The sequence below is a fragment of the Typopeltis vanoorti genome, chromosome 17 (genome assembly GCF_054136105.1).
Source record: "Typopeltis vanoorti isolate ZY-2024b chromosome 17, IOZ_Tvanoo_1.0, whole genome shotgun sequence".
NCBI lineage: Eukaryota > Metazoa > Arthropoda > Arachnida > Uropygi > Thelyphonidae > Typopeltis > Typopeltis vanoorti.
Window position 1 is genome coordinate 96,436,437 of NC_143565.1, and position 18,196 is coordinate 96,454,632.

At 34.3% G+C, this 18,196-nt stretch overlaps 1 protein-coding gene across 3 annotated transcripts in view; it reads right to left on the reverse strand.

Annotated features, from left to right (window-relative positions):
• Positions 1-15,125, reverse strand: part of LOC150097663 (solute carrier family 12 member 8) — a 280,215-nt gene extending 265,090 nt beyond the window's left edge. For all 3 annotated transcript variants that reach the window (XM_090407151.1, XM_090407150.1, XM_090407152.1), the window contains exons 1-2: positions 14,678-15,125; positions 14,204-14,255 (exon numbers count right to left, since the gene is read on the reverse strand). The gene's annotated coding sequence lies outside the window, so the exon portion shown is untranslated. The remainder of the gene's footprint in view (positions 1-14,203; positions 14,256-14,677) is intronic.
• Positions 15,126-18,196: the final 3,071 nt, after the last annotated feature.

Consider the following 18,196-nt stretch of genomic DNA (forward strand, 5'->3'; position numbering starts at 1 on the left):
AACACACTTCCTACCCCCCCCAGGTCCACGTAAAAGCATCTGTTTTCCATGAGCGATTGGATCAGGAGGACAAGGCGATAGTCTCTAGTTATTCTGTATATTTTATTTCTGAGTGCGAGATGGTTTATGGTATCATATGCTGCAGTTATTTCTATATATTGAGTGAGGTTGAGAATTTGTGATGTGCAGGATTTGCCTGGTCTAAAGCCAGCCTGCTCAGCAATAAGATGTGGTTCGATTATGGGTTGTACCCTATTCAAAATTAATCGTTCGTAGAGTTTAAAGAGGTTGCTGAGTAGTGATATAGGTCTGTAATTTTTTGCTTTGTTGTAGTTTTCCCTGGTTTCAGAAAGGCCACCACTTTGGCATGCCTCTAGATAGTTGGTATCCTTAGGGTTCTGAGGCAAGTGTTGTATAGGTTTAATAACCACTCTTTAGTCCTGGTTCCAAAATGTTTAATCTGTTCATTACAGACTTCATCAAGGCCTGCAGATGTTCTAGGTTTTAATAGGTTTATGGCAGCGTTTAGTTCAGTGATGGTGAAATCTGAGTTAATCATATTTTGTTCCTCACTTGGGGTTCTAAGTATCTTACTTTTTGTGTGCTTTTTAGTGAATTTTCCATTCAGCAGCAGCTGGTGAGCAATTTGATTAGCAGATGCTCATATGGCTTAGTGAAATCCTTCCTAATTCTATTGATAAAGTTCCATGCCTTTCTGCTACTATGGGTCATATCAAGGGTTTCTATTTCTTTTTTCCATGAGGAATGCCTTTCCTCTGCTATCTTGGAGCATAATTTTTCTCCTGCTTGGATAGTCTCTTCTGAGAAGGGGTTTGGTCTTGTAAAGTTGTATGTAATCAGCATACTGGACTTGTATGTCACTCAAAAGGCCTGGAATGTAGTTTGTGCAGCATCCTTGGGGGATGTGTTTGGTGGAGATTTTCCTTGGTATTTTTATGAATTCAGGATACTCTTGAGGGTTTGGAGGGACTTGTTCTATGCAGCGATCAAGATCTTCCATGAAACCCTTCCAATTAGCGTTTGGAAATTAAATCGTAGTCTGTAAGGGACTGTGTTAGGCATAATTGCTGGGTTGAATTGAAGCATTATAGGTTTCCTAACACAATTATTTCCTAACGCAATTATTCCTAACACAGCTATAGATAATTTCACTGAAATTAAGGAGGAGAGAATGATTTTGCATTTGTCAGTTCAGACTTCTCAAGCATGTTCAAAAGATGTCTGCGTAAGTAAAGCACTACATAAGAACAGAGATCTGATAGGTCTATGTTGAGTATGTGGAATCGGATTTAAAACCTTTTTAACACAGATGGATATTTTTGAGCTAACAAATATGAGATCAGGGTTATAGTTTTGCTTCCATCTGCCACTGTTGAAAGATGCAGGGAGTTTTGGATTATGTATCAGGTTTAGAGAAAGGTTTTCAGCCCATTTTTCAACAAGTTCTCCATCTTCGTTGGACTTTGTATAACCTCAGTTAACACTATGGCTGTTAAAGTCACCTAATACAACATTAGTCATGTATGCATTATTATTGAGGAGGATGTCAGGGAAGGAAAAAGCTTTTTCTGGTGGTTTATAGACTGAGGTGATTGAGATATTTTTAAATGTGATCGTAATAATCTCAATGTTTCTTTTGTTCGTTGAGTCAATGGACGACGGGATCAAGTTTTGTAAATATTGCACTACCATATTTATTGTAGGGTATTTCTTTGATGAGTTTCATGCCATGGATGTAAGGTCTTGCAGCACCTTCTCCTCTGTGAGATTCTTGCAGGCAGAGCAGTACATCACAGTCATTATCTCTGGAAATATTTGCAATGAGATCTTGCTTGACAATGGAGAAACCTTCAATATTAAATGATAATATTTTAAGACTTGGCCCCAGGTTTCCTACCTGGGGCCAAGTCTAAAAATATTTGGGATCCTTTAGGGCAGAAATTTGGGAGCATTTTAGTTCGATCACTTGCGTTTGGTTGATAGCAGCTTTAGCTTCTCCTGAGACCTAGCTGCTGCGCACCCCTTGCTGTATTAAAACTATCTATATGAATTTGTTCTCTGATGATGTTATAAATAGAATATAGTTTTGATGTAGTTTTTTTTTTTTTTTTTGCTAGAGGTCAGGTCAGTAGAATAACAGCTGATCAAATCATTGTCACTTTAGCATACTGTTTGAAATGTAATATAGTTTGTCTTTGTATATGTGTGTGGGTATAGTCCAGATGATGACATTAATATGAAGGTCAAAACATCGACAAATTAAAGCAATTATTCCTAACACAGCTGTAGATAATTTCACTGAAATTAAGGAGGAGAGAATGATTTTGCATTTGTCAGTTCAGACTTCTCAAGCATGTTCAAAAGATGTCTGCGTAAGTAAGGCACTACATAAGAACAGAGATCTGATAGTTGCCAAATGTGCCATGCAGTCTACAAAAATGCATTCAGATAAAGTATTTTGAACAACATAAAGTTCGCTGATAAAGTGATGTGGATTTTACCAATCGATAATTTTTGCCTTCGTAGCACAATTGGAAGAACGACGGTACATTGCGCCCTTCGATTGGAATAGGCTAAGTTCGACTCTCATCGCGACGGGAGGAATCTTTAGCTGGACAATTTCAATCGAAGGTGAGTTAGCCGATTTCATACGGAGGTAGCAGGGTTTTTTCATCCCGCATACAGACAAATCGGCCCTTCAGAACACACGCAATTTACAGACAAAAAATACTAGTTGTGGTGGAGGTGGGCGGTAGATGGCGTTGATGGAGATGATTTGTAGTAGAGATTCGGTGTAGTGGTTGAGACAGCTGTAGGTGTCCTCCTGTGATGAGTCTTTGGACTCCTTGGAGGTATCAGGAATAATAATAATAATTTGTTATATTGGTACACGAATGCTAGAAGTGTAAGAAACAAAGGGGTGGAGTTTCTTGTCTTTGTGAATATGGTGGGACCTTAAATTGTAGGCATTAGTGAGACCTCGCTATCAGAGGCAGACATACTAACTGGTACCAAGTGTAAAGAGTAACTTATTTTTAGGAAGAATAGGAGAGGAGCAGTTGCTGCTAATGCTATTAGATTACTTGAATCAAGTTAGAATTGAGACCTATGACTGCGATACTAGTAATAGTTTATCACGTGTGGCAGTGAGTTCAAAGCAAACTGACATGAGGTGGAGTCTAACCAGATCAAATAGCAGAGTGTTATTACAGACCTAGTGGATTGGTTACTAGTGACGAACATGTGCATTATCAAATAAAGATGATCATTGCGAAACGAGTATTCATAATGGGGGGACATTAATTACTTGAGCATTGATTGGATAGCAGTGAAATGTCATGAGCAAAATAAAACTGAATTTACTGAGTTGCTATGTGATAACTTCCTCAAGCAGCATGTGACAGAAGGAACTTGAGGTCAAAGAGTGTTAGATGTAATTATAATGTCGGGGGAGGGGGTCAGTTAAAGACATGATCTTCTGCCTCTGGTTGATGACAGTGATATCACATGGTATTTACTTGAGAAGTGGCTAAGTTTTTGAAATGTTCCATTCAGAAAAGGTTACAGACTGAACTACAAAGCAGGAATTTATGACCAACTGAGGAGTATGCTGGTTCAGTTGTTGGATGGGAAGGATACTAACAGTGCATGGGAAGTGTTTAAAAAATACCTAAATGGTGCAATATCAAAATGTGTCTCTATAGTTCAAAGAATAAATGGGTAGGAGTAAAATGGATGCATAATCTTATTAAGCAAGAGATCATAAGAAAAAGATGATGTGGAAGGAATATTGTGTGCACAAGGATGATGATGTCAGTTATGAAAATTATAAGGAGTAGGATAAAAGGGTCACAACTACTGCATGGAAAGCTAAGTTTGAGTATGAAATGAAATTGGCACTGCACACTAAAGAAAACCTAAAAGAATTTTATCATTATGCTGCAAGCAAAAGAAAGAATGAATGTCAAAGAATAACACTACTGAATACAGATAGCATGCAAGTGACAGATGCTGAAGAGGCTGTTCAGCTAATTCATGCCCAGCTTGTCTAAAACTATAAACCTAGTCGATGCAACATTGCAACACTACTAGCTCTTCATTGGATAAAGAAACTCAGGTATACACGGAGGAGATTTTAGAGCTGTTTCAGCAATAGGAACTGTTGGGATATCATTATGGATGTTAAAAGAGTGTTCAGCTGAACTGGCTATACCTTTGATCGGGCTATATAATTTGTCTCAGAATGGGGAAGATTCCATAGCAATGGAAAGAACATATGGTAATCTATTGCACTAGGGTGGTGTAAAGACTGATATATCCAACTATTGACCTATCAATCTGGAGTGGTGAAGATTTTAGAAAAGTTAGTTAGGACTTGCACAGAGAATCTGCATGGTTTAGTAAAGGAAAGTCACATTTGAGCAACTTGTTCACATTCTATAATAACGTTGCCTTCAAGTTAGACAAGGGGAATGGATACACTATGGTACTTTTTGGTTTTGCTATGCCTTCTGACAGAATACAGCATGGAAGACTGTTGCATAAATTGGAGAACATGGGATTGGATTATGAAATATTGGCTTGGATAAGAGGATGGCTGTCTGACAGATATCAAGAAATGGCAGTATATGGAGGGTGTGAGTTTGCAAGATTTAAGGTAACCAGTGGTATATCACAAGGATCAGTCCTTGGTTCATTGTTATGTAATCTATACATTAATGACATTGAGGATTTGACAGGTGACTTACAGCTATTTACATGCAGTACATGCAGAACGATTTGAATAGGCTGGAAACATGGGCATGTGAAACTGGCTATCAGTTCAATGTTAGTAAATGTAAAATCATCCACTTTGATGCAATGAGATATCCAATGTCATATTATATTGCAGGATTATGCTAAAAGAGATCAGGCTAATTGCAGTTTTAGTAGATAGGAAGTTGAAGTTTAAGGGCCATATTACAAATCCTCTAATTGCAATGTTGAAACAAACCTTGACATGAAAAGATAAAGAAGTCATTTTGCCTCTTTACATGACCTTGATAAGACCTCACTTGGACTACTGTGCACAGGTCTGGTCTCCTGATTTCCATGGCAATTCTGATACAGTGGAAAGAGTGCAAAAGAGAATGTTACAGACAATATCAGGATTGGTAAATACTGATTATAAAGAAAGACTGAGAATTTGTAGACTACAGACACTAGTAAATTAGATAAAGAGGAGTGATATAATGGAGACTTGCAAACTTCTGAAAGGGTAATACAGAATATCAACAGATAGAATTTTTCATTTCATGGAAGATGAGGAAGTTGAAGAATAAATGCCATCAAGAAGGTGATGATAACTAGATTTTTCTCTCATAAAGTGGTGCTTTGGATCCATTTGATAGTGTGTACAAGTAGTGTGAATGAATTCAAGACAGGTATGAAAAGCTTGCGTGGGTAGCATGTCTGCTAACGCCTTTTTATTCCTGTATAGGGAGTAGGCGAGGCCGGTTATAGCCCTATCTAACTTATGGAGACTGAATGGGCAGTTCAATCTCCACTGGTACCCAATCAGAGATAGCTGGCCCAAGGCTATCGTGGGTAGTATGTTGCCTCCCTTAATGAGTCCGTGACTCCCTGGTGGTCTCTCTTAATAATAATATTTTGCCACCTTTCTGATATATTTTATTTTCTAGGTGTTCTTACCAAAGTCTTTCGATGACTTTTGTTTAGCTAGTTTTACATAGTGCTCCTCTATCTTACATTTTCCCCTGTATTCTCTCAGAGCACAAGTTAAATTACTTGTGAGGAACTTTCAATATGCTTTCTTCTTTTCTTTGACTGCTTCTAAAATTTCCTCAGTCCATCACTGTGATCTGATTATCCTATCCTTGCAGACAACCTCACCACATACCTCTCTGACTGAATCAATCAACATCTTCTTCAGAGTTTGCCAATGAGTCTCCAAGGTTTGAATCTTTTTCAAACTCTTTAATTTTTTTTCTTGAATAATATTTACATAGTTCTCATGCTGGTGAAACTTGATTTTTTAATGACCAGTTCATGTCCTGAGCAGAAATCCAGCAGGTACTTACCATTATAATTAGCTTTGCTCTTTACTCCAAAATTTCCATCAACATTTCTATATGTCTAGTTCTCATTTCCTACTCTGCTATTTAGATCTCCAATAGGGATGAACTTTTTTTTGTTTTGTTTTCTTTGTATAAGCTGCCTTCTCTAATGCCTCAAAAAATTCTTCCATAGAATTCTGCATGACTACAGGCACAAATAAGTCTCATTGTCCAGTTCAACATTGTAATATTTTCCCACATCACTTTACATGATATTGCCTGCCATTCAAGAAGATTATGCTCATATTTAGTGTTGAATACTATGACTATTCCTTCTTTTCCCTGATTATTATGGACTAAATATAACATTGTATTTATTGCATAGTAGAATCCTTACCTATTTTTGTGTTCTTTGTTTCAGTAATAGAGATATTATGTCAATCTGGTAACAGTCCTAATGCTGAATTAGGGTTTGTTCTGATAGCTGACTTTTCACTGTTTGCTCTGGCTCCCTGAAAGCAGCAGCGATCTTATTTAACAAAGCTGACTGAGGTGTTAAACACCTCAGTCAGCATGAAATTCTGTCATGTTTTACCATTATTTTATTTTTGGTTTAAGCCAATAATGCAATTTGATTGGCTTCATCCAAAATTGCCAGCCGATCTTTGTTCAGTCGGTATCCATGTAGATTACTAATGGAATGTATACCATTAGAAGGGGAGGGATGAACATTAGACCAGAATCCCCCTGGTTCCCCCACATTGCTTAAAAGGCATGTAAAGGTCTGCTCTCACTTATCCCACTTTGTCTCTTAAGCTACCCCAGCTACAATTCTCAAAAAGATTCTCTATTACCTAGATTATCCTGGTGTCTCCAGTATTTCTTGCTCCTGCACATAAAAATATTTTGATCGAACTGGAAGGACAGCCAATATTTGAATACATGAACATAGAAAATATATCCATATCTATTCTACAGTTGCTCTGAAGTTGCAGACCCTGCCACTGACACTATTTTGTATCTGTCATAGTTGTACATTTTCCTCTTTCTCCTATGAATAAATATAGGTCCATCTCAAACATGGAAAAGTATCATGTGACTATCAGCAGAAGATCAAGATCACCTTGGAATGTAGAATCATGCCATTTCAAACTCAGTCTGTGTTTGCCTTCCTGCTGCTATGCCTGTGTGTTCATGTACATCTCATATCCTTGTATCTATGAAAATGACAATGCCTTGATGATCCAGGTAAAATATCAACTAATAACTGAAGTAGGGAAAAGCCAAAAAGGCTTCAGTTTATCATAAGTTATCCTTTATTTCTATATCATTAATCTGGCATTACTGTAAGTAATTTCATGTAAAACTAAAACAGTTTAAAAATTCAATGATTTGACTATGAGTGATGGATTTATAATATCCCTTATTTCTATTTAAAAAAGTCCCTAAAAGGCCTTAATTTGACATTGTAATTTACAATATCAAATTGAGGCCTTTTAGGAACTTTTTTTTTTTTTAGTTATTACTTTTCCTTGACTGTTTGGTCTCTAATGAGAGCAAACAATTTGAAACTGCTGTCAAGCCAGTGAAACATTAATTGCAAGCACTAATAAAAGATAAACATGTAGGCTCCTGGACAGAGTTTGAGTCATAAGTGGTACCATACAAAGGTGCTGATAATGAAGGGCATATTCTCATAAGCTCTCTGACCAATTTCTAAAAACTGTTTAGTTTCATATTTAAGTATCTGGCTATGAAATAATGGATTGATAATTTCTCTTCTTTCTATGGCTATTAATAACTTAATAATAAAAAAAGTTAATTACTATTCCTAGACATCCAGTGCTATAGCAAAACACGAACCTTTATAAAAGGTATTTTTAAGTGAAAGAAAGTTAATCTCATATAGAGATGAGAATTTTTCCTCCCAAAAACTCAGGTTTTTAATCCAATAAAATAGACAAACCAACAAATCACCTGAAAATAAATGCAATTGAACATACACTGCATCATATGCAGATAAGATTAACTGTCCTATCAAAGCATTACTTAGATTCACATGAAGTTACTTGGCTATGTCATTGAGCCTAACACACTAAAGGGCAGTTAGATGATTACCTACTCTAAGAAACCATGAAAATCTTAAAGTTATAATGTATTCACTTCTAGATATTAATTAAAAATTATGTTCCTCTTCTTGGAGCAAAATTATCTCCAACAGAGGAACAAATTGCATAAGATATCCAAAATACTTTTCATTAGGGATGAATTGAACCATGATTTGGCAGAATAACTAAATCAAATATTTGGTTTGGAATTCTAAAGCACTGAATACTCAGCTAAAGCATACTGTATTAAATTTATAAACAAAATGTTTTTTTTGGGGAAAAAATACACTAATTAAAAATTGATAAAAAATTGTAATGCATGTATATATTTTATTCAAAACATTTGTTTATAAAATTTAATTCAGCATACTTTGGTGAAATATTTGGTGCTAAATTGCAGGATGAAGAAACACTGAAAATTGTGTGAAATAATACTTCATCTGACCATGTAACCATATGAAAATGCAAAAAAAAAAAAAAAATGCAAAAATTTGGCATTAGTAAGATACTGAAAGAGGATATTATGAATCCATCCACATTTTATTGCCAAATGTAAAAAAAATTTCTAGACCATAAGAAAACATAACTTTCTGATCAACTCTGGTAAATTTTTGAAACTTGGTGATTTTCTACATCTGGCTATAAAATATCAATTATAGTCTTTTTACTCTATACAGTATTTAATATTTGATTATGTGCCTAAACAAGAATTCACTTATGATGAATTAAATTTTTGACATAGGATTGCTATGGTATATTTAACAGTGGCTTGTCTCTCTGTATGGGTATATGATGAGAGCAAATGGTTCATAACACCTATTAGGCCAGTGAAACATAATCAATACAAATATACTAGCTACTGTGCAGAGTTCTGTTCTCATAAGCTCTCTGCTTTTCAAAACTTTTAAGTTTCTTTACACATGCAGCTATAAAATATGGTTATATCCTTAACATTCTCCATTTCAGTATAAAATAAACTGTCATTAAATTTTATAGAGAACATTTCTTAAAAAAAAAAAAAAGTAAAAAGAAATAAAATCTGAACAAATACTGCATTTATTTCCTCACATAACAAAATAAAATTATTAAGGAACATTTATTTTAAATTGCAAAATATAGAAAGTAATTATCAATTTATTAATCAAAATGAATTTGCAATAAATTATGATGTAGGAAAACAAACTTTTTGGCATTTTTTGAGAGAAGCTTACTGTTTGGTTTCTTTATAAATATTTCCCCCTTCTGAAAAACATTTGATTAATAAGGTAGTGGTTTATATTACAGAATAACTTTAATCATTAGCTTTAGAATTTGTAGCTGCCATAGCACAATTGGAAGAATACCGGAACATTGCACCCTTCGATTGGAAAAGACCTGGGTTTGATCCTCGTCATGACAAGTGGATCCTTATATCGAATTTTTTCAGTTGAAGGTGAGTTAGCCGATCTCATACAGTGGTAGCAGGGTTTTTTCTCCCGGAAACTCGGGTTTTTCATCTCGCATACAGACAAATCAGCCTTCAGAACTGTTGGTGATGATGGGCAATAGATGGTGTGGATGGTAGTAGCATTGTAGTTGGAGAATTTAGTAGTGGAGAGCATGAGATGTATTTAGTGAAGTAGAGTAGTATGTCTCCCCACAGTGAGTCCTTGGACTCCCTGGAGGTGTCACATAATAATAATAATAATTTTTTTTTTGAATAATTGAGCATGCCTGTTATTCAATGCAATCATTTCATCCATACTGTAATGCAAATATTTTACCTGTTAGTCACTGCATTGCATTTTTTTTTTTTTTTTTTAGATTATTCAGTAACATCAAATAACATTTGTTGTTCTTGTGGATTTACTTAACTTCTGACTGCATACTGGTTCTGACATTGTGGTTTGATATTTCAGTTTCATTTTGTTTTACGAAATCACTGCTATGCATGCGGGATTTTTTTTTTGCATGATCAATCATGGCTACGTGCTTCCTTTTTTCCTGTATCACAAAAATATTTTGTTGTTTGCATATTTTGAATCTTCATATAAACTGTAAAATGTCCAAATTGCTTTTTGCATTATTATTTAGTCAAAACTGTACTCTTTCAATATTTTAAGACATATTTTAATATTTATAATATAAACAAATATTTATATTATACATATAAACCAAAGAAAATGCCTATAGCAAGCAAACAAGTCTTTATATGAAATGCTGCAAGAAAAGGAAAAGATTTTCCAATTTGAGTTTGTATTACACATGTAATAAGAATTTTTCTGCTTTAGCTGGCCAAATACAAAATCTTTCTACTGATTCAGTAGAAACTAAATATTTGAAAAACATACTGACTTCGCTGAATACCAAAGAAATGCTGAATATTCAGGACATCCTCACTTTTTACTTCCTTTACCTACATGATATATATAGATCCATCTCTGAATTCTGCTATCCAAATCAGCATTGAGTTTGATTTTTTCAACAAAAAAGAATGACTACATCAAGTGAAACTGAACAGTTAAGTGTGATACTAAATCAGACTGTGAATGCAAACAGAATATCACTGTCATTTAAAATAAGATATATTATCTTTCATCAAAATGAAAAAATTTTGGTTTATAAAAGATGCCAATCTTTTCAGTCCATCTACAGTCTGCAATTTTTTCATCCAAAAAATGATTTATAAGCAAATGAAATAATCATACTCAGCTTTTATGGGACAAATAAGTGCAGCTATTTTTGTGCACCTTTCAATTGGAATAGCATCCATAAATTAATTTTTTTCATTAATCATTAGTCTGCGTCATCTCCAGACAAAAACTGAAAGATAGTATTCACTAAGTTGATGAAATGAGATATCCCTATATTACTTTTCCTTCTGAAGTCAAATTTTGAGCTCAATTAAGATATTAAGTAAAGTAAGAAGAAATATAAAATATGTACCTTGCCATTCTGTTTGACTAGGAGGTAGTGAAAAATGGTAGTTTTTCTCCCCTTCCTTCCACACTATAGGTGGGTGTACAAAAGTGTCTCTCAAAACATGATTTCTAGTGCATCAGTTCCCAACCGATGGTGCACGTACCCCCGGGGGGGTACACGATGTGCCGTGCAGGGGCACATGAAAAATAATCAGTAATGGTGGAAAAACAAGTAAAGTAAACAAAATGCAAAACATTAGTTATGAAACAATAAATGTTAAGTTTGAATCACCGCTATTTTAAAAACAAGGAGTACAATTTATAGAAATGGGTTTAAAAGGGTACACAAGTGGAAAAAGGTTGGGAACCACTGTTCTAGTGTATGAAACAAACAGATAAGCTTAAGTGTTGACGGTTATTCATGACTTATTTTTAACAATATTAACAACACCAAACGAACTATTTTATAAAAAGATGATTTATTAACTGCTTTTGTTTAGTGTTGTTAATACCATTAAAAATAAGTCATGAATAGTGTATGAAACTTTGGGAGTAGACAGATGATGATTATTTGACCAGGAGAATTATTGTTGCAGTATATAAAAGAGACTTAAAGAGTAAGTGTAAACCATATTATTATTTTTTTTTTTTTTTTTTTTGGTAACCTCCATAGTGTCAGACTCATTGTAGGAGACCTACTCAACTACAATTAGAGTAGAATGCACTCAGGCAATGCATTCTACTCACTAACAACTCTCCACATAACTCCACATTTGAATTTATTTCGTTATGAAGCAGTTTGACATCTTTAGAATGATTCAAAGGAAAATGACAATATATGATGATGATGAATTGACCAAGAGAATTATTGTCGCAGTATATAAAAGAGGCTTAAAGAGTAAGTGTAATAACTATATTATTATTATTTTTGGTAACCTCCATAGAGTCAACAGAATCATTGTAGAAGACCTATTCAACCAGCAACATATCATAATGAGCTTTGAAGTTATTTACACTACCTGCATTCACAATGCACTCAGGCAATGCATTCTACTTGCTAACAACTCTCCACATAACTCTGCACACCCTTCTTCATACAACATCTTTATACAACTTCCAAGGATGACCTCTTGTTTTTCCTATCTTAACATCCACTCTTTTTATAATTTCTTCTGTATTAATCCAAGAGAATTTCTTAACTAACTTGGTATCTATCATATCTCCTCTTTTCCTTTTGATATCTCATCTCAAAAGTGGAAAATAAGTTTATGGTACAGCAAAAGACAATGACTGCAGAGTCTATTGATCCATTTTGCAGTCATTATGTCTTACTTTTGAAGTTCCAAAGCCTTAAAAGAAGTCTTAAAACTTTTATATATCCATTTAAAGTTCTAAAAGGAAAAACATGCTTGGTCTCCTACTTTTTCAGGATGCCAAGCTATATTTCTTATTTCTCTTTAAATAATTAGGACAATAATTAATTTATTTAATGTTTGAATTCAAAAGATCAGGTAATATAGGCATAGCTACAGTTTATGTTAAGCATAGCTAACAAGTACTAGTTATAGGTGAGGAGCATCATGATCTCAATGTTCAAAAATCCTCGATAAAACTGAAAGATGTTTTAGTATGAAATCTGTTTATCAAATTCAAACTCTGTCAGAAAGTTAAAACAGATGAAAGGTTTAAATGTTACACAGCAGAATACTGCAATATGACAGTTGTCCCTGGCATCAAATTCAAAAGATGCTAATTTGGAGGTGGCCTCCTTAGAGGTGTGTATAGTAACAATAATATTTTTTTTTAATTAAAAGAAAGTAGCATGGATTAGTTATTTTTTCACTGGCCATGCTGTTACTGTTAACTTTGCTGATGTATTTTATGAATCAAAACAAAATGTTTGTCAATTATGAACACAACTAAAAATTTCATTACCAATTAAAGCATCTAGTACCTTATGCTTTTTTTCAGAACCACTGATTCCTACTAATCAGAAAAGCTTTAAAATAACTTTTTCACTGGGGAAGCTTTTAACAAAGAGGAGCAAATCTATTCCACCTGGCAGCAAAGAGATATGCTGCCAGGTGGAATAGATTTATAATTTATTATTATTACTGAGAAACACATGGAATCAACACAAAAACATGAATCCATAAAAGTTTGTTAGTTCAACATATGCTGCAAATTCACACTCTTGGTATTCAAAACATTTTGTCAATGCATTCTGTTCACCCATCACTCTCCATAAAAAATTGATTCCTCACTCCCTTCTTCATTAATCCTTTATGCAACTCCCAGGATGGCATCTTGTTCTCTCCTTCTCAGAGTCCTTAATAATTTAAACATCTCTATTGTATCACCTCTTTCCATCCTATCCACAAACCTCTGCAATTCACATTTCCTCAACCTCTATTAATAACCAGCATTCACATTCCAGAGTTCTGATATTGTCTTGTTCACTCATTTCTAGACTCTTTACAGAATTTCCACATTAAAATGAAAACCAGGTGACTAAATTTGCATACAAAACTTCATGTGTGGTATAACCAACTCCTTATCTCTGCCTTTGGCAGCATGCACTCAACACTACAGAGTGTTGTTCACAACACTTGCAATGTACCTACTAAACTTCAGGACATATTAACCATCACACCCAGATCCCAATCTCATCCACTTTCTGGAACAATTCTATCACTAGAGTATACAGCTGTACACCTCAGGATTTCAAACAACAGCAACACCATGTACCTATTTAAATTTTCCTGAAGAGAGGTTTCACTAGCGACAATCCTTATAACTCTTCTTAACTTTGTATCTCTAGCAAACAAGTGAATATTCCCTGTCAATCTACATGAATATCATTACGAAAAGTTATAGTGCCTAAGAGCAGAGCTCTACTGCATGCTACTGGTTACTGATGCATGTTATAGACTGCAGCAAATAAATAATAATCTGAAATCAAAAGCACACCCATTTTGTTCATTTCAACTATAATGAGGGTGAATCATATAGCACGTGACTATACCGCAAATCTGGTAAAAACTTAAACATCCTTTGAGACGGGATTTAAAAAAATAAATAAAAAAGCATGGGTTGTAAGCAAATAAATTTTACTTACCCATTTCAACACTAATAACTTTTTTTTCTCTTGATGTTTTGTTCACTGGTCACTAAAAATACAAACATATTTCATAAAAAAAAAAAAAAGCATAAAGAATAACTTTGGTCATTAAAACGGCAGCAGTAATATTGAAAGAATCGTATATCATTAACACGAATAACAGCAGTACTTCTCCATAAATGCTAAAATATCTATCATGACACACTTTAAACAGACTGCACAACTGATTTATTATCAAAAAAAAAAAGAAAGAAAAATTACACGTGCAATTTCTTACTAAGTACTTCTCGGCGGAATCTTTGAATTCGACAATGAGAGTTATCTCTCCTGCTTTAAGAAAATAACAAAAATATCCAAGTCACTTAAAATTAATAAAAATTGTATCCTTTTTTTCTTGAACAATAAAAACACTGATTTAATTGACAAAGTATTTAAATGTTCAAATATTATAATAAGGCTTTAAACTATTACCTGTGCTTATATGCTTGTAAATCAACTCTTTCGGGTGCCATATGGTTACTTTGTGGGAATGACAGGTACAACAGCAACCGCAAAACACCACATCCACCCACGACCATGCCTCGTGTAGTATTAAAGCTCCGGTCGTTGCGATAAACGTTACTACAACATTGATCGATACTCTAGCTGCAGGTAACCAAGAAAACGTTTACGTTTCTGCATCTCAAAGAGACATGAGCAATAACGTACGATGCTGAGTTATAACCCTCATCGCTCTTTAACTGAAATCGCAAAAAGTTTTTATGACCAATTGGAGAAAAAAGAAACTTCGCATTTCTTAGAAGGGTCTAAATGCATCACATACGACATAGAATCAAATCAATAAATTCATTATATCTTCAAGTAATGACATCAATTTAAATAGTTTTGAAGCATTAATCTGCCAGAAGTTTGTCATATAACAGCATACAGTTCCTATCACATGGTTTTGTTGATGGCGTTCTGACGTCGCAACACAGTTGTTTATCGAAGTTTGAACTCAGATGCATAACGATTATTGAAAAACATTTACCTATTAGGATCGGATTTTCTAGTTTTAAGTTGATGCAATTAAAAAAAAAAATCTGGGTGGTAGCCGTCAAGAAGAAATTCAGAGTGATCAGTTAATAAGAACAAATAGACTCTTCACATTAAACTTCGAACACGTAGTTCAGTAGATATACTCGATTTCTCTCTCTCTTTTTCTTTTCTCAAACTATGAGAAACTATAAAACTGCTCATAGGAAATCTTAAGCCATTTCTACAAAAGTGACTTTTTTTTTTCAGAGCCGACTCAGACGCTGCGCCCTGGTTAACTCTTCCTCCCTTTCACACATCGAAAGACAGTTATCAATACTGAAAGTGAGCCTGAACGGATTATTAACGTTTCCCTCGGGTGGAGGTTAGTGAGATTAGTGGATTTATGATTTACAAGAAATTTTTAAAACTAAAAGAAACAGTTAATTGTTTTTGGATGGTTCTGAATTCCTTTATGGAACATTTTTTTCCTTTTAGAACGTAAACTAAATTTCTCTCTGGATGGAATTTTAACATATATTATCACTAAAAGAATATCACGAAAATTCTTTGAGAATTATTTTAGTAATAATGGATTTAAACAAAAAACATGCTAAAAATTAGCATTATTCTAACCTCAGCACAGTTTTTAAAAAGTTTGCAAATTTAGAGAAGGCTCAAACAATATGAAAATCGAAAGAAGAATGTCGGGGGGGGTGAACAGAATACAACCTAAAACAGAATAAGAATTCCACTTTCTTCCAAGGGGAGGCCAATGAAAATGAAAAAAGAATACAGTGCAATAAACAAAAGCAAGCGCGCGTGTGTGTGTATTTAACTAAAAAAAAATCGCTCGCTAAAGGAAGTAAGCGACACTTTTCTTTTGTGTTAATTTTGGAAAGTGGTAGGCAGCTGGAACTACACACATGTGAGAGGTTGAACCCATTTCCATGGCATGTTTAGATAAGGGTCGATGTTCCTGACAGTAACTAGTATGTCTTTGCAGGTACTTATCGTGGAGTTAAACAACCTCAAACTGAGGTGTTGGGGGGGGGGGTTTCCCCATCAACTGGGGAGGTTTTTTTTTTTAATCCGCAAACCAGCCGTGAATATGTTAAGAACATACAGCAGTGAACTAGTGGTATCGGTAGCCATTCCAGCCAACCCAACACCCATACCCCTATGTATTCAATTGTGAATTTTTCTAAGCTTCGAGATTATAAAAATAAAATAAAATAAATCGCTAATACATCCACTATCCGTGTTGATGGAATTGTTGAACAAACGCCGTATACTTCACAACTGGAATCGAACCTATAACAGTTTCTCTTCTGCTGACCTCACTACTTTGACGTTAGTTACCCCGATACAACACAAAACTGCAGGTTAACTGCCATCAGTGAAACAATTATTAAAAATAGTGTGGAGGCTTAAACAAAAACTAAGTTTTGAATTGCCACTGTAGCCGATGAATTATGTATTGTCAGTGGTGTAGCTAGAGCTTTTGCCGCCTCTCTCAACACACACCAAAAATACTACAAAAAATCAAAACGATGTATAGGGAAATATATTAAAACACTATGTTTATTTTCGAAGTAAAACTTTAATTTCAACATTCTAAGATGGGTTTTTTTTTTCTTGCTTTTCTGTTAGCAAAATCGTCGATGACATTGTCGAATTAGAAGAAACACACGTATAAACCACAGTGAAAATTATTTAATTGTAAATATTTCATCCTAAGTACAATTAAATATTAATTGTATATTAACAATTAAATAATTTTCACTGTGGTTTATACGTGTATTTCTTCTAATTATGAACGCACCACAGGTTTCGTTATTTAAAAAAGACATTGTCGAAGTCTGTAATGTAGGTAATTTTTGATCAATTTTATTTAGAAAAACTCCTCTCACAATTAGCAACACTTACAGCAATTGTGAGGAAAATTTGCTATAGTATTACAATAGTTGGAACTGAGTTCTCCAGACTATATTTTAGAATTACTACAAAAGTTCAAAAATGTTCAAAGTGCCGCCCGGGCGGACCACCCCCCTCTAGCTACGCCTCTGTATATTGTGATTACTAATAACGACCTAGTAGGAATGGCTGAACAGTCTCCAGTCAAAATTTAACCTTTTTTAACCATGTCATGGATAATAGAATAATTTACTAAAAAATTACATTTTTTTAAATTTTATAAACACCACAAATCTCATTAAAAAAAGGTATGAGTAAGAATTACGAATATTACAAATACAGTACAGATATTATAAATACGAATATTACAAATTATATTGCATGTACAAATAGATGTAATATAATTCAGCTTCTGACATCGCAGTGATGTGCAATTTCGCTAATATTATATTTCAGAATTTTGTATATAAAAGCGAATTTTTAAATCATGGTAATGATAATAACCCAATAAGGTGAACTAATTTGGTTCACCATAAGTTCAGTCTATTAGTTAGTTCGACCCACATATGGATTAGCTAATCCTGGTTTTCATCAATTATAAATTAATGACTGAATTTCGTTTCTGTAATACTCAACTCTAGGAACTTAGCTTTCATTTGCACGAGGATGGTCTGAAAAGTTCTCGACCTAACAATGAAAAAACGAATTTATAATTTCAAATTTATTTTGATTTTTCAACATAATATCCTATACGACTAATACGTTTATTCCAGCGCCATTACCCCGTCCCTATAGTGGTTCTCAGTAAGATCTCCAAAATACCCCTCTACAGCTGCAATCACCTCTTGATTCTAAGAAAAACGCTGACCAGCGAGGAAATGTTTTAGTTTTGGGAAGAGATAGAAGTCAGAGGGAGCCAAATCTGGCGAATAAGGTGGATGTTCCAACAATTCATAGTGTAGATCCCTTAATTTTCCCATTGCCAAAACACCTTTGTTAGCAGGTGCATTGTCCTGATGAAAGACGATTTTTTTCTTCTGCAAACCGGGTCTTTTCTCA